The following is a 25,492-nucleotide window of genomic DNA, read 5'->3' as shown; positions in this document are numbered from 1 at the left end:
CTACAAGAAAGTTGGAGAAGGACTTTTTACAAGGGCATGTAGTGGTTGGATGAGGGGTAATGGCTTTAAACTGAAAGAGGGTAGATTTAGATTAGATATAAGGAAGAAACTCTTTACTATGAGGGTGGTGAGGCACTGGAACAGGTTGCCCAGAGAAGCTGTGAATGCCCCACCCCTGGAAGTGTTGAAGGCCAGGCAGGATGGGGCTTTGAGCAACCTCTTCTAGTGGGAGGCGTCCCTGCCCATGGCAGGGGGGTTGGAACTAGATGATCTTTAAGGTCCCTTCCAACCCAAACCATTCTATGATTCTGATTCTATGATTTGGGTGGTTCAGGCAGGAGCCAGAGAGATATCTCTGACAGCATTTTTTCATACTCACTACTTGTCAGAAACAGGAAAATTATTAAGATTTTATTATTATTTTTCTCTTAATAATTTGGGTGAGTTTTTACTGCTCATAAATTGTGACAGATTGGTAGTGCTCACTAGAAAGGAAGGGCTGCAAACACAGAGCTCTGCCAAGCATATCTCCATCCACAACTGCGGCACGCTCTTTACTAAAGACTGGTCACACCACCCATTTGAAACCCCTGATCTGACTCACATCCTCCTGTCCTCAGCTATTCTAGACCTGAAGGCCCCACAAAACCACTACCAATCGTCCTCACTGCTAATGTGTAACTTCCTACCTTCTCCTCTCTTCCTACAGTTCTGACAATGTACTGTGATCTTCACCCATATTTCTCTTCAATTTTCTATGTCTGTGGTCAACTGCACACTCCACCATGCTCTGTAGCATCCCATCTTATCCCAATACTGATCTCCTAAAAACGAGTAGAATGTCCTAGCCCCTGAGTTACACAATCGCTGTAGCATCTCCTACTGCAATAAAGCTAAAATTTTTGTCTTACATTGGCTCTATCACACAGTCTTACCCATGTGGCTGTCTGCCTACTTCCACAGCATCCCAGACTTGGGGGGGAAAGAAGTATCGGTGTGTCCAGGTTAGTTCTGGACACAGACAGATTATAATGACAGGCATCTTAGGAAAGTTCAGGTTAGAAATGGAAGGTGTTTGGTATGCTGTTACAAATGCTGAGTGGGGGATGTTTTATTCTGTAAATTTGTGCATTAATACTTTGAACTAAGTAACAGCCAAATTTTTAAAACATTCACCCTGCTAAACAGCCTTTGCTGTTTTTCTGGATAACATTCAAATATTGTCAGTAAAAGCTTTGAGTAACAGCAATAAGTAACATCTAACAACCATTGTCTATGCCTTCATTACACCATTAGACTACGCTGTCACCATGCTAACTAATAAGAATCGATTCTGAAATGAGAAACTTGAAGATCTTTTCTATCCTTTGTTCTCCAGTCTGCCATTTGATATGCTACAATTCACACAGGAACTACTTCAAGACTATTGCACATCCTAGCCCAGATTTCTTTATAGGCAGACTCATTTCAGACCCCAGCCTGAGAAAGAAAATACAGCGATTTGCAATGATGGATTATCTCAATAGCGAAATTCTGTCTGACCTGCTGCTAGAAGCAAGGAGCATATTACTGACTCAAGATAGGTAAGTTGGTTAGGATCAAATATCATAAAACTCAAAGCTTTCAAACAAAACTGAACTTGCACCTGAATAGAACTTTTTTCCTGAGATTTAGGTAAAACATTTTTCTTTTCCTTATGCATGAAGCAGTGTGTATCAGAGCTCTGGCTGAAATGACAAGAGCCCTATCACCACCAAGGCAAAATAGCTGACAATCCACCAAGATTGTCAACACTTCTTCACATTCACTGACCTACCTATCTTTCACTCTCTCTCGCTATCCTGATGTCTTCCTCTGATCTTTCTCTTCCTTGTCTCCCATTTTCCTCTCCATCCACACAATCTTTTTCACTATTTGAATAAAACAACAGCATAGCACAATAACCATTTCTTTCTTATATTGTACTAACGTGTTATGAAAAAATACAAGTAACTTTCTTCTTTCTATACCCTAAAAGTAAGCAAGAAACTAATCTCTGACCCCAAGCCTGGCAACTGGTGATCCCTAGATATGTGATTTTCAAAAAACAAAAATGAAGTCACAGTACTAAAGGCTCAAATTGCATCAAAATAAAAAGTTGCATTACTTTCTGGCTGGCTTGTAACCAAAACACAAATAAGATGTAAAGTAAGACCAGTTTTTACACCAGCCTTTCTCTTTGTCATGGCACTGCTACAGACATTATCACCTCTAGCTTTGAGCTTCTTTCTTCAGTACTCTACCATGCTCAGAAATGTATAAATGTGCAGCTTAGCTTTATGGAAAAGGCCTGGGCACTGAAGCAGTGATTTGTCCTCTCAATAAGGATGAATGACATCTTTGTATAATTAAGTTCCTCATTCACTCTGCAGTTAAGCTTTATTCATCTCATTTTTTAATGTAACATAAACAAGTTTTATGGGTCATTACTCAGACAGGTGTGCTGCATACTGCATCTCTTAGATTTGCAGGCCAGAAAAATGGAAACAGGAATGGCAAAATTACTTGGCTGCAAGCATTCAGGGAATGCTGTGAAATGTTTAATGACATGCACGCTAGTTTCACATTTTATCTTCCAAAAACTCTTTTGAAGTTGGATGTTACATTTCTTTACTTCTCACTCCTTTCCTATTTTTTACACTTTACTGAAAACAGCATCTTTCAGATATCAAATAGGGATCAAACAATTCATTGCTCTCTTAACTTCATAACCTAAATGCTGCAAAAGTGAAACCTTCACTTCCCAAATAATTTAAAAATCTAATCTTGTTAATTTGCACCCTTTATAATACAACACAATCTGCTGTTCACACCTGATGCGTAGTGCTTAGGGAAGATGCTCTTCTCAGCACACTGATGGCTAGACCACTTCCTTGCTAATGTATAATTACATTCAGAAGTAATATTTGTTGGGCTAATTCTAATCTCTGAGACTGGAAATGAATGTGCTTTTGCAACTGCATTAAAATGGTCTGAGAACTTATTTTTCTTTAGTTTCTAGATACTGCCAATAAGCTCCTCTTGATGCAGTACCCACAATTTCCAGAGAGTTTCAATTCAAAATAAAAGCAGTTTCACTTAATTACCTTCATTGATGGCTTTGATTAGTGCATTTTGTACTGCACTAGGAACACTGATGTAGTCAATTACTGTATCTCGACCAGGGTTGGTAATTTCTTTCACCATGAAAACTATTTTGCACAATCATAACTACATCTTCAGCATCCTATGTGATCTGTCCTCTTTCTGCAGTGAAAGTGGAGAGAGATCTGACCACCTACGTACAAACTTGCCTATACAAAACTTTACTACATAAAGGTAAAATCAAATAGATAAAATAATTCATCCCATAAGGTAACTGAAGAAGTATCACACTTCACAAGAAGTATTCAATGATTTCAGTGAATGCATCACTTTCTTGGACAACAAAGAATATTTCAACTTTTCTAGAGAAGTCTGCCTAACTTCTTATTGGTTCAGTACCTACAGAAGTCTGAACTGGATATGCCATTCCTTCTTTTGTTGCTTTTTTTCTCCTTGGTCTGCAGGAAAATGGGGTTAACAAATGTGGCTTTAGGAATTAAGTGTATTTGCACCCACTTAAATCTGAACCACCAGCCCCTCCTGTTCTAAACTGTTGTGTGCTATTTCTGCACATTGCTACACAGCTTTTGCACTCTGCAAAAGATAGCTGCATATGAGAAATGAGGGAAATAAAGCCTGAACAGACTAGAAAGACAAATATTTAACCTGTTAGGGATCTTTGAGTGAAAATGCTAAGTAAATATAAGATTTTATTGCTACTAATCTGCAATTCTTCTTGTACAATCAACATTTTACACTAATAATTATTATCTATATTTGGTGCTCTGTTCATTCCCAAGGATGGTAAAAAGTTATAAAAAAGCAACCTAGAAATGCAAAAACATTTTGGAGAAAGTTAGCTTCCAACTGTACCCCACTGGAGGGGACAGAATAACATTCACATACCTACCGTCTTTTTGATAAATATTCCTCAATGACTGTTGCAGATTAAAAGATATTTTACAAACACACATTATAGGTTTTCTCCTAGCTCATAGAAACTTGGAGCAGATGAGATGCAGTGTTTTGACTTACCTGAAAGACCTGGTTTCACCACAGAACTGTAAAGAACAGAGACAACTTTGCCTCAAAATTGTTTCTGCAGGGTCCTGTCACCGACTTAAAGGCCAAAAAGGATGAGAGAATCTCACCCACTCTGAAACCTCTTCCTACTCCAAAATCTGAATGTGTTCCTTCCCCACAAAAAAAGAAAACCCAAACTATTCTGACAAGAAAAACCTTGACATTGTACAACACTACCCAGGCAGAAAGGCTCTAGTATTCCTGCTTACAACTGTGCTATGCTGAGCGTAACTATTTACATATTACAGCTTGAACAGAGGGGAAAATACAAGATCAATTCACAGACACATTTGCCAATTAAGTATATGGAGTTAATCATAATTACAGTAAATTATGCCAAGCATGACTAGAGGTAATCACAGGGCAAACACATCTTGGTTCAATTAGCAACAGAAGCAAAATTTCTTGTAAAATTCAGATCAATTTTTATTAATGCTATCCAGTAGCAGAAATATTCTAGATAATTTGAATGCCCACAGTTTACTATTTCAAAACTAGCATAAAAATAATTACATATCAGTTTTATATATTTGTGTATATGAGAAGGAAAATTCAATTACTGTGAAACTTTAAATAACAGAAGTGTACATGCAAAGTAAATTGTGCATTAGAACAGTATATATATTTGAATGACAAAGGTACCTATTCATACAGACTGATATCTTAGCTTTTGTAAAAGCAAATATGCATAGATAAGCAATATTTCTTTTAATAAAGCTACAAAAAGTGTTGTACAGAAGTTTTTAAACCAGTGTGGATTTGAAAGACAAAGCTATTTTTTTCATTTCTTTCATTAATGAGAAACAGATCGTAGATCTACTAGCTATTACTAGGAGCTTTTGTACTACTCAGGTGTGCAGTCTTACATGTACAATGTACCTAAATTGCACAATCCAGTGCTGTGAAAAAATACTTGAACTCTAAATGAGTAAATTTGGATGCCAGAAGCAATAAAGCCATGTGGTGCTGCATACTACCTTGGCTAATTTTCCCTGTTTCTCAACCATGTAAAATTATCTGCATGGAGCTCTGGACCGCCATGGTTAAACTGCTCCTAACATCTGTGCATGCTTATTCAAAGCTAATTTGCCTATCTCTGTACAGGACTACAGCATTCTGTGCAGGTATTTACAATGATTTCACCAAGAGAAGAAGCTAGCTTAGAGGCCAAAAAGGTGGAGTTAGCTGATGTATCGTTTATTAGGCTTGGTTTTAATAACAGTCAGTAATAACTCAGAGCTAGCGTTTTGTAACCTAACAGGCTGGGTTTGAAGGAGGATATAAAGGAAGACAGTCTGCTTTGTGCTCTGTTGACTCGAGCATGCAGCATCTGGTTTTGCTGCAGCTCTGAACCACATGAGCGATTAACAGAAAACAAAGTCACAGAATCAAAAGACAGAAAAGCCACAATACATCCTGGAGTCAGTCCCAGCTAGGACAGGCTCCTTGACAAAAGTTAAGGATGAAAGCGGTATAGTGCAGATCCAGCAAAAATGCCAAGAAGAAATCATTTGCAGAGAAGAATAATGAAAGATAATCTCTGCATCACATCTGCAACATGAAGCTTTAATTAACATTTCAGAAGCCGTGGCACACTTGAAATGTCAGTTTCTATTCAGTATGGGAAATCTGTGTGGGGTTTAGAACCACAGATATGGACAAGGCACAAAGATAGGACTACAATTAGGACACAAGTGAAATAAAATCAAGCTGCCTTTCCTTGTGGCCATGTGAATCATGACAAAAATAGAAGCAGCTTTTACTGTTGATTTGGTCACACTGCGGACAGCTATTGCCACTGGCATGAGTAACTGGCTAGCTGCTAGCATTGCTGTAGTGGTTTGTCTGGCACAGATCACCACTTTCCTCTCTGCAACAGCTTTATAAAAATATCACTGTTTGAAATTTCTAGTTGGTTCCATTTCTTAACCAACTACTTTCTTTAGAAATAAATACCTTAAGTGTTTTTGGGACTAAGCCTCCTCAAGACCCTTTTATATATAAACTAGATCACAGACACTAGAAGTGGAAGGTATGTATTTCAACATATTTATCCTGTTACCTAACCCACTCTTGCCTGCCTCACAGCCAGTACAGCATAGTTCCACACAACACGTTCAGTAGTAACCTGTACAATCCAGATTTAAATTTGCTAAGCAAGGATGTTTTCAGTTCTTTCCCAGGGAGACTATTCCACAGTTTACCAAGTCTTGCTCTTATGAAATTGCTTCTGCTTTCAGCCTAAATTTATTTAATCTTAGTTTCAGCCCAGTACTCCCAGTTATATGCCCTCAATGCATCACTCCAAACAATATATACTCCTTAAAAGTTTAATGTCTGTTACTGCACTCTTGCTTCAGTATCATTTAGCAAACAATGCACATTCATAATTTGTGTCATTTCTCATAAGCTCAGCTCATGTTTTAATTTTTACCTCTTTTTTTTTATTTAGGCATCTGAAGTGGCACGCAGCAGCACCCCAGGAGAGGCAATTCTGTTTAAAGTTGTTTTGAAACTCTTTGTTTGGGCCTAGCAAGCTCTGCAGATAGCCTACTTATAGGATCATTTGTTACTTACATAGCAGTATGGTATCTTAGCACAAATAGGCCAGGAAGAGCCTTGTGTTACTGACATCAGCTGACTCAATGAAGCATCTCCATTTCCACTGTAGATAACACTAGCTGGAGGCTCTAATTCAACTATTGCTGCACTAGATTCAGAAGGAGTAGATATAAATATTACTATGGCTACCTAATTATTTATTTTTTTGTCAGTGTGACTCATACGGCTCACACTGCACCATCTCTGGAACATCACTGTTCCCTTTAGCAGCTTGTGGCTTAGTGAAAGTACTTCATGTGTTAGAATTCAAGCAGTTCTGTGTGGTCTCTGTAACAGACACCTCAGAAAGTTAAACGCCCTCTTCCTCTGATAGTGTTATAGAGGCACTTTGTTTGATATTTCTTCATGCAAAATTGTTGCAGAGTTTCCAATACATAAGGTGCCCCAAATGACTTTTACCTAGTTTTACCAGAACTGCCAAGACCGTTGTCCTTAGTGGTACAGCTGAACATCACTTCAAGTTTTGTGACCTGCAAGTTCAGAACACCATAACTTCTGAGCTCTCGACAGTTACTGTATGCTTATCGTCTGTCCCAGGGGAAGAAAATAATTTGTTTCGAAAGGTGTAACAGGAGGCAACATGGCTACAAATTTTTTTCATAGCATCAGAAGCACCTGCCTATTTGTACCAGTGTGTGTATGCATTATATATTAAAATATCAGCCCAGGAATGCACAGAGGGATTATTAGAAAGTGGAAATGGATTTTAAAGCATCCGAGGTTGTAGATGTTTGAAATGCTGAAGCCCTGCTACTGTAACTGACCGCAAGTAAGTGAATATTAAATGAATGTTTCAGAGAAGAACCCAATGAAGCTTTTAGCCCTGTTGATGACTTTTTAACTAATTACATCTACTTTAACTTCTATCTGATGCTTATATTTTTTCATTCTTTGTGTGAGGATATTAGAGTGTGTATTTACATACTATGTATCTAATGTGATTTTGTATGCCTGTGTGTATATATGTGTGAATAGAGAAGGAGAATGAAAAATTGTGTCTTTTGAGTGTGTGTAAGGATAAGCTCTTCTGGCGCCAGTGAATGAAGAGTTTACACATTTAGGTGAGCAAGAGTAACTGTGAGCAGGAATGTGGGATGCATGTGTGTAAGGTGTAAAGTTAAATGAAAGACAGGCATGTAAGTTCAAGTATAAATGTAAATAGTCAGTTCCCCATTTGAATGAAAATCTTAGGTAGGCAGAAGCTTAGAAAGGCAGTGCAATTCTGTTTTCTTTTATGGAAGTTCTTTTGCAAACCAGTCTGTTCAGTTTTGAAGGTTTTGGGGGTACTTTTTATATTCTTGCTCTTCCACATGCAGCGAAATATGTTCTGAAAATGATAGCTATCTGTGAACTCAGCAACTTTGCCAACTAGAAAACCAGCTTTCAGCCCCACAGCCCATTTGGAGCGATAAAGAATTGCTGTGGTCTTACACTGGAATGGACTGACTTCATTATCAGATTCAATGATGGTTTTAACTTCATATTTCCTCAGCTCTGCCTGAAGGAAAAACGATACCCCTGATAACCAAAGAACATTATTAAAGCTAGTTTCCCAAGGAGTTTAATGATAACTACATTATTTCTCCTTAAGAAAACTAAATTGTGAAGCTAGTTATGTTCAGTGTGCTTAACATTGGGAGACTTTGTACTCGTTTTTTAAACAGCAAGGTGGTTTGATTTTTTATACACCTGTATGTTGGATTATTCCATGGAAGGGTTTTTGCAGCACACTTTGAAGGTAAAAATGAAGCCTACCTAGTAAGTGATTTTTTAATGAGTTTGTGGTCTTTTCTTTCATGCTTGTCAACAATGGAAATGACATCTGGATTTAATTATTCATCTGCTGTGTATTCCACTGTTTGATCACATTAGTGATTTCATGACAGGGAGAACGTTAATTGTACCAGCAACTCTTTATCTTTGGCATACATTGTGCAGCTGATCTTCCTGCTATGTATAAGATTAGTGAAGTGGACTGTTTTTTTAAGCTATGTGCACACGTTGATGAGTGTTCCCAGGCTCAAAACCTTCTTAAAATGGTTTCTTCAAATAGAAGGTGATGAATTATAAACAGGAATTTGTTATTCCATTATACAATAAATTCTTGTATTCTAAGGGATAATGGGATGGATTCTGTCCTCAGTTATATTTCACTAAAGTGGTAATTATACTCTGGTATACTGCCATTACTGATATAACGTATGCTACATTCACATTCTTCCAGTGATAAGGAAGGTCCTCTGACATGATGAGTTCACATTCTAAGTAACAGATACTTCCATCTGAAAAGGCAAGCCAAAATGAACTTGCCTTATGCTTTATAAATTTTCATTCACCAAATCTAATGTCATCCTTAAGGAGACAGCAATTACCCAACCAGATCAGACGAGTGATCCATCTATCTAGACCAGTACCATGTACTCCCCAGATCAAACGCAAGCAGCTGTCTCCAGAAAAAGCCTATACCCACCATTTCATGTGACACCATGAACCACAGTTACTGATTCTCTATAATTCCACAGTGTGTTTCTGTTAATGCCTTAAAACAAATTTAAATCTCTTTTAGGAATCCTCCAAAATATTACTGAGGATTTTCTCATTAGTATACACTTGTTTAATCCTCTTTTGAGCACTGATAAATTCTTTGGTTTAGGCTCTTTTTGTAATTAGTTTTACAGGTTAATTATCTTTTGAATACAACACATTTTCTTCTATCATCTTCAAACGTATCACCTTTCAAATCCACTGAAATCCTCCTGTTCTTGCAGTTTCGGAAAGGACAAGTAAGAACGTTCAGTATTTCCTCCCCAAATCATTCAGGAATTTTCCCCATGCCTGCCTGCCTTTGTCTGCGACAGCCACAACCTCCCAAGTATTTCCTGCTGCAATTTACTCTTGTGTTTCTTGTCAACATCAGCAGCTGTTTTTTGAACTTCCTTTAGTTATACTATTTCATGATTCTATGAGCAGAAATGAATGCGGCATCCTTGGTAAGGATGTACCACTCTCTTATATAATGCCATGATCAGTGGAATTTTCTAGCCCATTATTTCTGTATCACAGTGTAGTATTTGCTTTTTGATTTCTGCTGTGCAACGAGCAGATGTTTTTACTGAGCTGCTGGCAACATCCCCTAGATTTTTTTTTTCCTCCCTGAATGGTTACAGTTAATTTAGAACCCAGTAATGTATATGAACAATTCAAATTATTCCCTGCAACAGGCATTACTTTGTATTTGTCAACAAAGAATTGCATATGATGTTCTGCTGTCAATACAGCCTACTTTATTAGGTGCCTCTGAAATTCCTGACAGTATTCTGTAATGCTGACTCCCATAAATAATTTCTTATTATCTGCAAATCTTGCAACTTCACTGCCTACTCCCTTTTCCACATCACTGATTAAATAACAGTGGTCCTCAAACAGAAGTTTGAGGCACCCTTCCATTAACCTTTTGCCATTTTTCTATTAAACTGAAAATAGAGCATTTATTTCTCTTTTCAGTCTTCTGTCCTTTGCCAGTTTCAAATCAATGACAGACATTTACCGCTTACTATCTGACAGCTTTGTTTCCTTATCAGCTCTTACAAGGAATTTTTGAAAGACTAAAGCCCCATTTATTTGTTTCACTACACCCACTGGGTGGCACAGAATTAATACTAGCAGATTGGAGAAGCACAAAGTCCATCCCAGATTCTCACTCTCATATTATATTAACTCAGGTGCTGTTTCTACAGTAAATTCATTTAATTATCATTTCAACCGACTTTCCTGAAGTCACAATTACTAAGCTATATAAATATGTATCAAAATAATGTGTACTTACTTTCTGTTTCTTTTCTACAGCAGTTAACGACTCCTTTTTTTTCGAGTTGTTCAAACACTTGCTCCTCCATTCTATCAGAAGCCTTTTCTTGTTAATCTAAGCACCCATCCCTTTTAATATTCTGATCTCTGTCCTCCTGAAAAAAGCAGGTTTGAGGCATGTATCCTCTACCATAGCTTTGTTGCTAGAACAGATTCCGAGAAATTACTAGGCAACTCTGTAATGCTTTCTAGGAATTATAATTTCCTTTACTCCTTCATTGTCAAGCCAACCCAAGGATTCTTTATTGAACATCCTGATTCTGATATTCCACCTGTGATAATCATTACGCTGTTACTGCAGACAGTTAACTAAGGACTGCCAAAACAAATTAAGCATCCAAGTCATTGACTTGGCGGGTAGTAGAGAGGGAAGCCCAGGATCGTGATCCTTCTTGTAAATTTTACATGACATTATCAGCTTCAGTATTCAAGCAGTGGAAAAGAAGGGAAGAATATTCAAACTGTAAGTGCTCGGAAGATAACGAGGGGGTGAGTAACAGAACAACTGGATTTGTCAAAACCAAACTGTGTCAAACCAGCATGTTTTCTCCATGGATTGTTGATAAGGATAAAACCAGAACATGTTATACCTTGAATATCCTTCAATAGAGTCTCACATGCCACAGCGACATGGGCTATTCATACTGCTACACAATGGCAAATAAACAACTGAAAAAACATATTCTGAGAATAATTAGCAGTAGTTCACAATGAAAATGGAAGGCTATATTAAGTAGGTTTGTCCTGCTTTTGGTATTAATAATTAATTTCTTTAGGACTTGGATGATGGAATAAAAGATGGGCTGATTAAATCTTCAGGTTACATCAAATTGGGAGCTTGCAACAAAACTAAGAAACAGAATTTACTTCAAATTGATTTTGAAATTGGAAATTGGGAAAAATCATTGAAAATATAGGAGGTGAAATCCAACAAGGATAAACGTAAGTTTCTACAGCAGGTTAGAATAAACCTGCCTGACTGCAGAATGGGAAGCAATCAGACAGGCAGCAGTTGTGAAGAGGAGGACCTAGATAGAGGAGTACATCACAAGATACACACCAGTCAGAAAATTCATGCTGGTGTTAAAATGGGAAACAATAAACCAAGGTGTATAAATACAGCTATAGTTTATCACACAAATACAAACCAGAGGTGTAGTATTGTCTCCTATACAATCTATTCAATGTTGGTAAATCTTTCTCTTGAGCACTGTGTTTGGGCACTACAGAGCCTGTGAAGTTACAGGGCAAACAGCTGGAGACTGTCAAGGAGACAGCAACAAGAACAATCAGAGCTCTAGAAAACAGACCAGAAGAAAGATGAAATAACCTGTTCTTTAGCCTAGAAGCTTTGGCCTGAACATGGCAGCAGTATTAAAATATGTAAAAGTGTGCTGCAAAGAACATGACTTGCAAAGTGGACATGACAAGAACTATGAGCTTAATTTGAAGAAATGGAGATTTCAGAGAGGATAAATTTTCTAAAGATAAAGGTGAATAAGCATTGAAATGTTTTTATAAGGAAGTTGCAGAATCTTCATTTTTAGAAGCCTTTTTTTTTTTTAAAGAACTGATCAGACAAACATTTGTCTAGATTGAGCAGATGGTTTTATGAGCTTCTTTCCACCCTCATTGTCTGCAACCCTAGCTTAAAAGAAAAAAAAATAAAACAGCTGCAAGAAAAATGCTGAAGGTAACAGAAATGCTTTTGGGCAAATGGCAATAGATCATGAGACTGAGGAAATAAGGTGGCACTATGCTAGTTAAAATATCTGCTTTGCTCTCTATTTTAAGCTGTGAGCATAACTGAAACGACTGCATCCATCAGAGAGCGCACCATCTAGTCAGAGTAAGTGAATTGAGTCAGATACTCTGGATTCATCCTCTGGCAATGGCACTGATTCACTCTGCAGCCTTAGGCAAAATGCTCGAGCTTTCTGCATTTGCTTTCCTATCTCTGAAAGAAGAGTACGTATCTACCTCACAGCATGTATCGTGGTAGGAGCCCGGATTGAAAAGGTTTGTTATCAAGTAAACTGAGAGAAAGCATGCTTCCTGGAATACAGTTTCAGATAACTTAAGGGCCTAGGAGCATTGTTCTCTGCTACCGTTGCTGATGCCTGCGTGGTGCAGGGTGTTTTGATCCTTTCAGGCAGGCTGTTGCAACAGCTGAAAAAGTTCCCAACAAATACATGGAAAGATCTCAGCAGATGGTCACCACATATACTTTCAACCTACTTCCCTGCCTTTTTTTTGCCTTTTTGAGCAGAATGATCACCGCTCCTAGTGTGCTCCTACTGAAGGCATTTTGTAATGTCCCTCAGTGGAACAGTTTCAATCTGAAGTTGTTCTACAAAACATTCTCCTCTGAAGTTCCTGGATGGTCCTAACTCCTATGCCTCCTACCTGACATCACACTACCCTGGAAGAGCTGAGGTACAAAACCATTCTTCTATGCACTTAATTCTCATCTGATCTCACAGTATTTTATGACCATTAATTTAATGGAGCACTACCCTAGGAGAGATGCATCTTTACACTTTACAACCAGAAAGTTAGAGTTCTAGTGATGAATTCAACATCACAAAGCAGGGCAGCAGCTGATCTGAAAACAAGTTCTGGTTGATCTGATTTCCAGTTGTGTGCTATGATAACCTATATATATGTTTTTACGTATCCATATATATGCATATGTGCATATGTGTAAAACAGTTGTTTGTTTAGCTATGAAGACAAATAGAAGCATATGATTCCAGTTTACCTTTACTTTGTAAAAGTAAATTCCAAGCAGGTTCAATTCCAAAATATGCATGGGACAACTAAATGTTTTAAACTACATGTTTCAAGGAATACTGAACACTTCTTAAGGATGGTATATTTAGAGGAAAAAAGAGTAGAAATTGTACTTGTTGGCTAAAAGTATTTTGTTTACTGTATGCCTTATTGAGAAAGCCAAGTCTGACCTTCCTTTTTCTGGAGAGCTTGCATTCCTAATTTTGGTTGCTTCTTTCTTTGTTGACTACAGAACTGATACACTTTGATTTTCATACGACTTATCTAGTTTCCATGCGCTTCAAAGCTGTGCAGCCTGGAGGCATCTATTCTGGCCTCAGTCCAAGTCAGACTTCAATACTTAGTGGCAACTGGGGACATGCATGATAGGAGAACACTAGTCCTCTGCTCTTGGATTTCTTTATTTAAAGGAAAAGGCTAAGTTGTCAAATACAAAAAATGGAAGCTGTGACAGGGCACAATGTAGAAGTCACTATATAGGAAAGAACAATAAAATTGTTTGCCTTTTTGAAAGACTCCAACTGATAACTGGCATTCCTGTCACCTTGTTAAGCCTCCTCCTCCAATTTTCTACTAAGTGATTCAGAACAATCTATAGGTAGCACAGCATTTGCCAAAGCAGATCAGAGCATCAGTCAGTCCTCCAGTTACAACCCTGCCCCTTCACATACCTGTAGAGAACACTAGTTTCTCTCATTTCTTCTTCAGTCTCCTACTGTAGCAGATCAGATAACCCCGTTCAGAATGAGCACCCTGTACTCACATCTAGCAATGACCACATAAACCTACATTATCACTCTGTTTATAGTCATTATCTTATATACAGGATCAGGGCAGTGAATATGTCCTATTTCAGAGAAGTCTTGTACCACACTATTGCAAAATCCAAGCGCTTTACAGCAGTATTTTAAAGGCAATGACGATATAGCTGAAACAATTGCTTTCTCTCACTTCATCAGCCTAACCTAGTCACCTGGAAAACATATTTTCCTTTAGCAGAGACAAAGATCACAAGCCTTTGTCCTGGGCTGTTCTCTCATAGGAACAGTGATCCTGGGTGAGAGGCAGGCTAGAGAGAAGCGGGAATGAAAGAGAAGTGTCAGGAGACAAAGTGACCACTAGCTATTAGAAGAGGTGGGAGATGGAAGTACTCTTTCCTCTTGTAGTTCTGCATCATTCACGAGAATGAGTGAGCAAAGAGGTGAGGAAGCTGGGATCAGAGGAGGTGCTGTGAAGAGTCATGATTCACTGCAGATACAGAAGTGCCCTGCAACTCGTCTTTACAATATTCTGGTGTAAATGTTGTTGATTCAATAGCTGGTGGTTTCTTATAGAACAGCAAAGCACAAAACAGCTTTGCTTCAGGAATACATTATGGCTAAAATATGTATGTGAATTCATATGCAAATTAAACGTGGCTTTCCGCTCCTGGAACATTGCTGAGTATCCCCAGTGTCAGAGAGTTTGGGAGTGCCCATTATGCTAGCATCAACCTACATGTCAAAGCTCTGCTATTTCTACAAGGAAAAGGGAGGTAAGCAGCTCTCCCTTCCTAGCCATTGATTAATCATTCTTTACTGCAGCAGAAGCCATACTCCATAGGCTTCTGACTGGCAACGTTACAAAAACCAGCAGGATGGCCATTTGATGGAAAATCATTATCTCCCCTCTCCTGTGTATGACCACACTGATAGCTGCATAGGAGAAGTACATGAACAACCTGTATGAGTTGCAGAGTTGATAGCATGTTTTCTTCAACTCAGCTTTCAATAGCATCAGCTCCAGCACTGCAAATATTCTTTTAAAAAGAACCCTTTTGAGTCTTTATAGCATCTTTATTTGAAAAAGTTGGCAATAGTGAATTTCAACTGTGCTGAAGACCAAAGATTTCTCATTACAAACTTCCTTCTATCAGTAGGTCATAATCCTATTCTGCAGGAATAATATCTTTCTTTAAAATTACTTTTTTCCCTAAAGTCATATATCCCTGGCCTCAGCATAAAGGTGCCATTTAAGGGGAACAGTTCAATGCCCACTCTGGTCACGTTCTCAATGCGTACACATACAGGAAAGAGCAATGAGAGTATTTCAGTGATCAACCTCCTGATTTTACCACTGTGGACAAAATTTCAGCTGGCGATTTCAGATTTAAAGGCTTTAACTCTCCTCCTCATGTTAGGAGGCTTCTCAGGTTATAGGCTCTGTCCCTTAATATCTATGATATTGGGATCTTTCAGAAAAGGACAGAAGTTATGCCTTCAATAATATATTACATAAATGTGCAGAAGTGTGATTGCTAGTGTAATATACTCTGAAGCTATGGAAAGGATTTTTGTAAAAAACTCAGTGTACTACAAGCAATGAATTAATACATCTGTGCCATTTTGGCAGAGGTTTTAAGGACTGGATCAGTCATGGTACTCTTCAATAAACTAAACCAAATAAACTAGATTACCCTACTACTGTGCATGATGCTCACATTATTTGGCTAAAAATACAAGATCAGTATCCAAAGTGTAGTGCTTTTCACTACATTCAATTCATTAACCATTAAATAGAAGACCATACAAAAATCTCTCTTTACTGTTATATCTATCAATTTAGAAAACAAAATAACAATTCCTATGGAAAACTTTCCTATTCTCAGTTGTAAATGAAGCAGCTTTGCATTACCAATGAAGTGCCTACATTAGAGGGAGAGAGAAGTAGAGGGAGATGGAAGGAGAGATTGTGTGAAAGAAAAAGAGTGTGACTGATAGCAACACAATTTGTTAGCTTCAAAGATCAAGGCGGCCAGTGTTTTTATTGGATCTGATTACCTAGAGGCATTTGCAGTGCCTTGACCTGAAACAAGTCGCTGTGGCAGTGCTTCCATATATTTATGTCATTCCTAGGCTAATGCGATCATCTCTTCAAGTCCTAGTGCAGCACAGCTAGCTCTTTGCAGTCATTATCCATTGACTGAAAATGCCAGGCAACAGACAGTGGCACAGCACCATCAAATAAGTTTCTCCAACCTTCACTTCTTTGCTACTGTATCATCTTTGCCCTTGGGTTGGTCTGCTGGCAAACATCCTCCATAGGCAGGAGATGGCAGCAAGGGGTTGTGCAGAGCCGCTTCACCGAGGAACTTGCCTATCCATGCAGAAGGAGTGTTCTCTGTAGAGTTACTCTTTTGCCAGGGTACTTCAGGTATGCTCTGGGATAGTCATAACAGCAACAGTATAAAGAAAAAAAAATAAAAACTGGGTAACCAGCAGCTTCGCAGATGAACTACTTTCAGCTGCACTTCCACTTGAATTTCAAGGCTTGTGGCTCTTCTTGAAAAGAATGACTCACCTAGTTAATAAGGAAAGTTCAGGATACTGGAGTTTTCCAATTCATTCCAGTAAGACTATAAAATCTCCTGTGGCAGGAGATGTCAGCGGCTCAGATGTCAAGTCTAGTGGAAGATGGCATCCTGGCTGACACAGCAGATATTATGAAGGACCAACTTTTATGTTCACCCCATTTTTCATTGGCTGCATAGGCATGTGAGCTACCTGACTTTTCTAGTTTGAGAATATAGCCCTGAAATTCCTAGCAACACTTCTGCTTAAGCCCTGTGACAGCTATGCAGGTTGCCAGCCAGCCTTTAGCCTCTGAAGTTTGGTTACTGAGTCTCTTCCTGAGGGAAGCATTCAGTGAAGAGAAGATGGTGCCAGAAGATGCTCCAAGTATTCTACTGTCCTGACTTCAGGGAGGTTTGCTACAGAAATGGTTACAAGTTCAGCATGGGAAAAAGGGACTCTAAAATGGAGAGGTGAGCTGTAAGCCATGCCTTACACAAACTGAGGAAGAAAATGGCAGATAATATCAATGCTCCTGTGCAGCTGAGGGGTACTACAGTGCCACATTTGACAAATCAATGATCAATTCTACCAAGCTATAGGTCAGTGCTACTACTAGTTTCCACCAAATTGCTCCACCGCTGCTTCACACCTGAACCAGTGGTAGGTTTACCAAAGGCTTCAGCAGCTGAAGTGCACAGCCAAGTGCACTAAATCAGCTATAAATTATGGCATAATATAATACCTACCCACTCATGTCACGTAAGCCACAGAAATCTTACAAACGATATTGACTCTCAACCACTAGTGACATACACTGGATGTTTTCTGGAAATCTAGAGGCAGTACACACGGTCTTTTTCTTATTCACATGTCTTATTCACAGATGTCTTTCAAAAGCAGGTGAAGCCTTCAAGTGGTTAAGGAAAACCTATATACTAGCAAAATGAATCATCTTTTATTTTAAAATATTCCTTCCATCTCAGTGAGCACAGTATCACTGGTGCTTACACATGCCAGCAATGCAGAAGCTTGTAATCTAATAATAACCAAGGAAGTATTAGAAGTTGCTGTGACGCTTGAAGTCTGAATCACCTTTAAGGTCCTTCCAGCTGGGGACAGTCTGTTTCTGAAACATGCGTCTCGATAGAGAGGGGAAAGACAACATTCCAGCCTCAGGGTTTCTTATATATTCAGCAAAAATTAGGAAAGCAAGAGGTAAAACTGTCTTGAGAGCAGTGCTGTCAGGAGATGACAAAACTAGTTGGGAGTTTTAGGTCTGCAATGTTAAAGGAGAATTTTCTTTCAGTCTCTAAATAAAATGAAGAGTCTATAGAGGGAAGCTTTTACAGAAGCTAAGACACAAACAAATTATCCATGCATTAAAAAGTACTGCAAGAATTAATTTAAGAAAAGCAATAATCCTTTTCCTGTGTGGTGCAGATACCAGACATAAGAGCAGGCAGAGGCTGATAAGAGGTAACTAGAACTCACTATAAAGTGACAGAAAGTCATTGTCAGACAGGAATGAAATGTTGAAGTTAAGAAATGACATTGACTGAAAATTCTCCCCCTTCCCATTAAAAGTTTGAATGAGATATTTTAATCCAAAATGATATTATTTAGCAATACACCTCACTTCATATTTCAATGTCTCATCAAATACCAGTCCAACATTTACATTCAGTTTTGACAGTTCAAACAGCTACTAACAGCATTTGGTAGCTGTTGGTAGCCATCAGATACCACACGATCTCATGCTGGCATGGTACTGGTATCTGCAATTATAGTTTTACATAGCTCAAAGAAATAACTTAATTGTACAAGTGTGTACTAGGAACAAAAAACCCACAAAGGATCAGCTGGACACAGGCTTACTGTAGTACTACTGTTATAATTATGTGGTATATTTGTCTGCAAAAAAGCTCTTAGTAAATTCTTTATTAAAAAGAATCAGTGTAAATTCAGCAACAGAGCCTGCCTGTGCGTAAAAATGGGCCTAAGGAGACTGATATCACATTTTGTTTGACAGCCTAAGTGCTCAGAATGTCTACTAATTGTTCTTACCTCTGACCTAGAGCTCAGGCCACCCTTTCTCCTTTTTTAAACACTCATTTTAATTAAACAAATGTAACGACTCGAAGAAGCCAGTCATCCTTTTACCCTAATCTGGGACACAGCAGGATGGAAGGACACAGATGGCTTTCAAGTGAGAACAAAAAAGCTCAAGCCAGAGTGGTCACTGTAATTTCCAACCTGGAAATGGAGTCACTCTTTCGGTGACTCCAGCCACTGGGAAGAGCCATATGAGTTCCCTGCACCGGAATAATTGTGCCAGGCAATACCCATTTGCTGGAGATGCACCTAGTTGCTCTCAAACACCTATGGCATCCCCTGCTTCTCTGTAGTCAAAAGTGGAGGCTTGTCCTGGAAATGCTAATAAGTTTGTGCTGGCTTGTGTAAGGCTCTGGAAGAACAGTGCTGGGCAGGGCAAGACGACAGTACTCAGAAGAGAAAATGGAAGTTATTTTTACACAGCTCAGAATAGCAATATGGTGTGTACAGCTCATCGTCTGCTGTGGTTACCTTCAATCCCAGCAGTGACAAGTGCTGAGCTGTACATGCATTTTCATTTATCTCTGCAGCTCCAGGCTGAGGGCAGACAGCACCCATTTTACCACATGACCATGCTTGTGAGCTAAGACAAGTGTACTTTCAACTTGCAAGTTAGGAAACTGAGTCCTGTCAAGGGCAATATTAATTTCTACAGGCTCCAAAAAGCAGCTCATTTCTCCTGACTCTGCCTGCTGGGTGTCTGCTGCATTAAATAAATAAAAATTATCCCAAAAAGGGCATTTGCTGTTATTGCCAGGGTTTTGCATTGTTCTTCATGAAGATGTCTCAGCTGAGAGGAGGTTTCTTTAGGCTCTGCCAGGAAAGATCCGTCAGATATAACGTTATAGTACTAATACGAACAATTAGTATTTTTCAGGCATACATCTGAAAACACTTTACAAAAGAAGAAAAAGGAAAAGGAAATACCAATCCCACATTACATAAGGAAGAAACTTCCTCATGTAAGCACACAGATGTTAAAGCACCTTGGGCAATATTATGCTGAAATGTCAGGCAAGGTCTGGGATCCAAACATTATTGAAGACACCATAGAAAATGGTGCCTGTAATAGCTGAGGGACTTGACCCAGTGACTCATCTAAGGTTTTCCTACAATGGACTCCTATAATCATGTAATTCAGGCCTAGAGAGTTGATTTGCGTGTCCTATCTACTGGCCTGTACTAGAGAAGGAGACTGCAGAAGTTATTTATTTACTAGTAAGAATGGACTCAGCACAGTACAAAACACAAATTTCTTCACTGAAGAATTTGCTCAGAGTTAACTACAGAAGAGACTATGTTTGGGACCGGGCAGGGAAGAAGACTGGTGATAACAAAAGGAAGTTTTAAGAGTTCAAGGCAATTTCAGCATCTCTTTGGGTCAGTTCAACTACAACTATCCTCCAGAAGAATCCCTGCTCCTGTGCAAGGCCATGAGAGTCCTTTCTAATTCCCTTCAACTTCCATCCTCTGATAGTGTTGTTAAAATAAGTGGTTGAAAGGTCTGGATTTCCACTAACATGCCAGAGAGCAGAAACAATATTCTATTTCATGTGAGTTGTCTTCACATGTATGACCATTTCACAGAATCACAGAATTGTATAGGTTGGAAAAGACCTTTAAGATCATCGAGTCCAACCGTAAACCTAACACTACCAAGACCACCACTATACCATGTCCATAAGCACCTCATCCAAACGTCTTTTAAATACCTCCAGGGATGGTGACTCAACCACTTCCCTGGGCAGCCTGTTCCAATGCTTGATAACCCTTTCAGTGAAGTAAAGTTTCCTAATATCCAGTCTAAATCTCCCCTGGTGCAACTTGAGGCCATTTCCTCTTGTCCTATCACTTGTTACCTGGGAGAAGAGACCGACCCCCACCTCTCTACATCCTCCTTTCAGAGAGCCATAAGGTCTCCCCTGAGTCTCCTTTTCTCAAGGCTAAACAACCCCAGTTCCCTCAGCCACTCCTCACAAGACTTGTGCTCTAGACCCTTCACCAGCTTCATTGCCCTTCTCTGGATGTGCTCCAGCACCTCAGTGTCTCTCTTGTAGTGGGGAGCCCAAAACTAAACACAGTATTCGAGGTGCGGCCTCACCAGTGCCGAGTACAGGGGAACAATCACTTCCCTAGTCCTGCTGGCCACACTATTTTTGATACAAGCCAGGATGCCATTGGCTTTCTTGGCCACCTGGGCACACTGCTGGCTCACATTCAGCCAGCTGTCAACCAACACCCCCAGGTCCTTTTCTGCCTGGCAGCTTTCCAACCATTCTTTCCCAAGCCTGTAGTGTTGCAGGGGGTTGCCATGGCCCAAGGGCAGGACCTTGCACTTAGCCTTGTTAAACCTCAGACAATTGACCTCGGCCCATCAATCCAGCCTGTCCAGGTCTCTCTGCAGATCCCTTCCTACCCTCAAGCAGATCAACACTCCTGCACAACTTGGTGTCATCTGCAAACTTACTGAGGGTGCACTCAATCCCTTCATCCAGATCATTGATAAAGATATTAAACAGAACTGGCCCCAACACAGAGCCCTGGGGAACACCGCTTGTGACTGGCCGCCAACTGGAGTAAACTCCATTCACCACCACTCTTTGGGCCCGGCCATCCAGCCAGTTCTTTACCCAGCCAAGAGTACACCCGTCCAAGCCATGAGCAGCCAGTTTCTCCAGGAGAATGCTGTGGGAAACCATGTCAAAGGCTTTACTGAAGTCTAGATAGACAATAACCACAGCCTTTCCCTCATCCACTAGGTGGGTCACCTTGTTGTAGAAGGAGATCAGGTTGGTCAAGCAGGACCTGCCTTTCCTGAACCCATGCTGGCTGGGCTTGATCCCTTGGTTATTCTCTACATGCTGTGTGATGGCACTCAGGATGATCTGCTCCATCAGCTTCCCCGGTACCGAGGTCAGGCTGACAGGCCTGTAGTTCCCCGGATCCTCCTTCCGGCCCTTCTTGAAGATGGGCGTCACATTAGCTAATCTCCAGTCAGGAGATTTCAGGTATCATTGTCCTGAAGAAAAGAAGTGCTAAGAGCAACCTCTTCAAAGACCTATACAATAGTACTTTTGTTACTTAACTGTTTAACTTCAGTTTTCTGAATGCCAACTTTCAAACAAGGTGTTACAGTAAACATGTTTCTGTTCTGTTTACCAATTGCTGTGAGAGTCTGTTTACAGCAGCTTCAGACTGTGAAGTTTTGATGGAGATCACATGTGGTACCCCCTGCGAGTGAATCCCTAAGCTTCTCTCACTCAAGAAGACAAAATTAGTTATGAGGAGGCTGTGTAATCCAGCTAGTTTGAAAGGATGCTTTACTATGAACAGTGAAACTTCTTTTCTTTATTTCTACTGCTAATACCCTCCCATCCTAGCTCTTGCCAAAGAGGAAATAAGAAAAGCAAGAGGGAAGGTAATGCAAAGAAAAAGTAAAAGAAGAAAATAGAAAATATTTTTATTTATATAGACACAGGATCATAACACTGAAATGTACTCATCCAGACATCAAATGTCCACTCTTAGGTTAGTTTTCCAGGTTCCTTTTACAGTCATAGGAATCTCTAAGGGGCAGTTAATTCCTCCTAAGTTAGGCATCTATTTTAGGATGGGATGATCTCCCTCTAGAGACATCTATCTCTTTCCATCAGCTATAAAGAGCATTTTAAGTACTAGCTATGGCTATCCAGCTAACTTTTCTGTTGCTGGAATTCAGCACGATGACAGTCCCACTTTGCATGTCTCTAGACATCTATCCATAATGTAAAGCCATGTCAGCAGTGACACATATGATAGCATGTTGCCCAAAGCTGACAAACAGCACAGGAAGGAATAAAAGAGGAAGCACTAAGCTTGCTGTACTTCTAGTATGTAAGCTTCATGTAAGCTTGAGAAGGAACTCAAAGTGAAGTAAAACTATGCATTTTGAAGAGCATATATTATAGTGAATGCTTCTCATTATGAGTTACCAAAACCTTGCACAGTCTGGAAAATATTTTGTCTAGCTGGAAGGTGTGAATCAGGTAAAGAATGCAATAGGATTGTTATCCCAGAAAAGCCCCCAGGAAGGGGAAGGCCTGCAGCACTTGCTCCCTTTGAATGGCAGCCCAAGCTGCCTTGAAAGTACAGGCAGGTAGGAAAGACATTCCAGCATGCATGAAGGACAAAAGAAATATTCAGAGAAAGGATGGCTTAAGTGCTAGACGGCTTCGGAGGCAGATAGTTGCCAACTTCCCTGACCCAGCTAAAATTGCGAATGAGTTTAGAAACATCCTTATTCTTAAATACAACTCAAAATTACATTTTACTGTTATACTTCTCTTTTTATGACTCCATTTCTAAGCTAATGTTAAGAAAGTTTAAACCCATGCCTCTTGTTTTCCTTCTTACTTTGTCTGATAGTAAGAGTAATCTCAAGCAATTCTGGGGAGCAGAATACTGTTTTTGCTCTGGAAATAAACAATCCAAATAAAGCTGTTGCAAAAAAGCCCTCTGAGTATCAGCAATCCAGAACAAATTTGGGGGTTTCCCACCCAAGCTGCAAGTGTCAGACCACAGCCTGCCTGCCTAAAGAGCCACTTTCCTCAGTAGAGGAAGTCCTCACTAGCAAGTGGCAGGCAGTGAAGGGAACAATCACAATTCTCATAATCCCAGATTATCATAGCTAACCATTTCTGCAGCAATCAAAGAATCCCTGATGGACTGACTTTATTTCAAGAGCGAAATGAAGCCCTACTTTACTGACAGAAAAGAAACAGCCCTTGGGCTGCACTGGGTAGCCCATACAATGTAATTCTTAGATCATGATGAGGTGGTAGAAGATAGATACAAGCTGGATCTTGAGCTTGTCATTGCCCCTCAAACGAGAAAGCATAAAAAGAAAAGAAAGAAGGCTAGTACAAAGTAACAACTAGATTCATTCATTCTCATTACTTCTCTTGTACACAGTTATTTCTAATTCACATCAGTTTTTTTAAATTTCAGTTTGAAAGAAGAGAGACAGGTTATTTTAATTTATACCTAGCTTAAGTTTTCAGCTCTCCATAGTCACTGCTGTGACTACAGTGAAGTGAAGTTACATGTGACTCAGCTTTGAAGTTAGCTGTTACAGGTGAGTGAGAGCATTCTAGACAGAGGCATGGAGTTTAATGAAGGCTGACTTAACCTGCTTCTCCAGTATACACTGGATTTTAGGCTGCCAGTTCTCACGGATGAGGATGGGTTAGTTTAGAAAATGAGAGAAAGAGTAGGTTACAGAAAACATTGAATAACAGGTATGGTTGACCGGAGGGTCCCATTTGTGTTGTTCTGTAACACAAAACTAAGGCTAGGCAAATAGAAAAGCAACTGATTTTAAACAAATAAATGTCAATATTTTATATTTTGTGAAATGTACTGCTGTATTACCACGGCTAATTGAGTAATAAACATCCTGGAAGGATTAGGTGTTTTCATAAACAGTGCTTGCAGGAACCTTAGCCAGGATAATATTGTAAGGCAGTGAATCCTCACGCTGTGGGAATCAACGTCCAGGGACAGAATCCAAGAGAAATATAGCACACACATGCAAAATCCATGAGCAGATGCACTGGGCAGGTAACAGTACCCTCTGAAACCTCCTGCCCATTTCATGGTCTCAGCTACTGTCTGCTAAGCCTGTCAATCAAATTAATACTAAGCCCTGCGAGGCAGGTGCCTCCCATTCTCCCAGGGAAGAGCTTCATCCTCTTTGCACTTTGCGAATCTGCTGGAAATGGGAAAAGCGCATCCTGTTCAAAGGGGACAGGGACGTTACAGGGCTCCTAGCATTTGTGGGACTCAGGAAAGCAATTCCGTTTGAGTGAGTTTATATCAGTGGACAAGGTTTGTATTCAGCTGACATTACAATAAACAAAAGGTGGAAGCACTGAAGAAGCAGTGGGGAGTTGGGGAAAGTTAAGAGACCTGCACAAGGAAGGAGGAAAGACAGTGTGGCGTGATGTGATGTAATGGCAAGAGAGGGGAGAAAAAACAAAAGCAAAAGATGCAAGCCAAGACAGAAAAGGTTAAGTCAGAGCCCTGGCAGTCTAACAACATTACTGTGAATTCTTTTGGGGGAGACAGCTGCCACTGACAGCACATAAACACTCCACAGCAGAGCACCTTCAGAAAGCACAGCGGAGGTCATTCAGAAGTGCTCCGCATCTCAGAAAGCCTTTTTTAATTTAGAAGAAAAAAATCCAGAGTTTGACATGAATAGTTTTTCTTTGATTTGTTTTCCAGGTCTGCAGATAAAGACAACACAGTAAAGCCTGGAAAGCACGTGAGCTCATCTTTTTTACGGAAACCTTGAACAGCACAGCAAGCATCTCAGCCTTAGTGAGAGGACCATGCAGGTGTGCCACTCAAGGTGTATTTTAATAAGAAACATTGCACTCCTGCGCAGGGAAATAATTAGGCTCACTTGACTTTTCTCTTTTAAAGAGAAATTCCTCAGAAGCTATAAGATTTTAGCCTTATACAACATTCTCATGGGATTCCAACATGGGGTGTGAGATCTCAGTGTAAGAGGTCAAAGC

At 39.7% G+C, this 25,492-nt stretch overlaps 1 protein-coding gene across 12 annotated transcripts in view; it reads right to left on the bottom strand.

Annotated features, from left to right (window-relative positions):
- Positions 1-25,492, bottom strand: part of NRXN3 (neurexin 3) — a 984,600-nt gene that overhangs the window by 70,566 nt on the left and 888,542 nt on the right. The gene's annotated exons all lie outside the window — the stretch shown is intronic.

Source organism: Ciconia boyciana, chromosome 6 (genome assembly GCF_034638445.1).
Source record: "Ciconia boyciana chromosome 6, ASM3463844v1, whole genome shotgun sequence".
NCBI classification, from domain to species: Eukaryota; Metazoa; Chordata; class Aves; order Ciconiiformes; family Ciconiidae; genus Ciconia; species Ciconia boyciana.
Note: the sequence above shows the minus strand (reverse complement) of the source record. Positions and strands in the feature narration are given on the sequence as shown.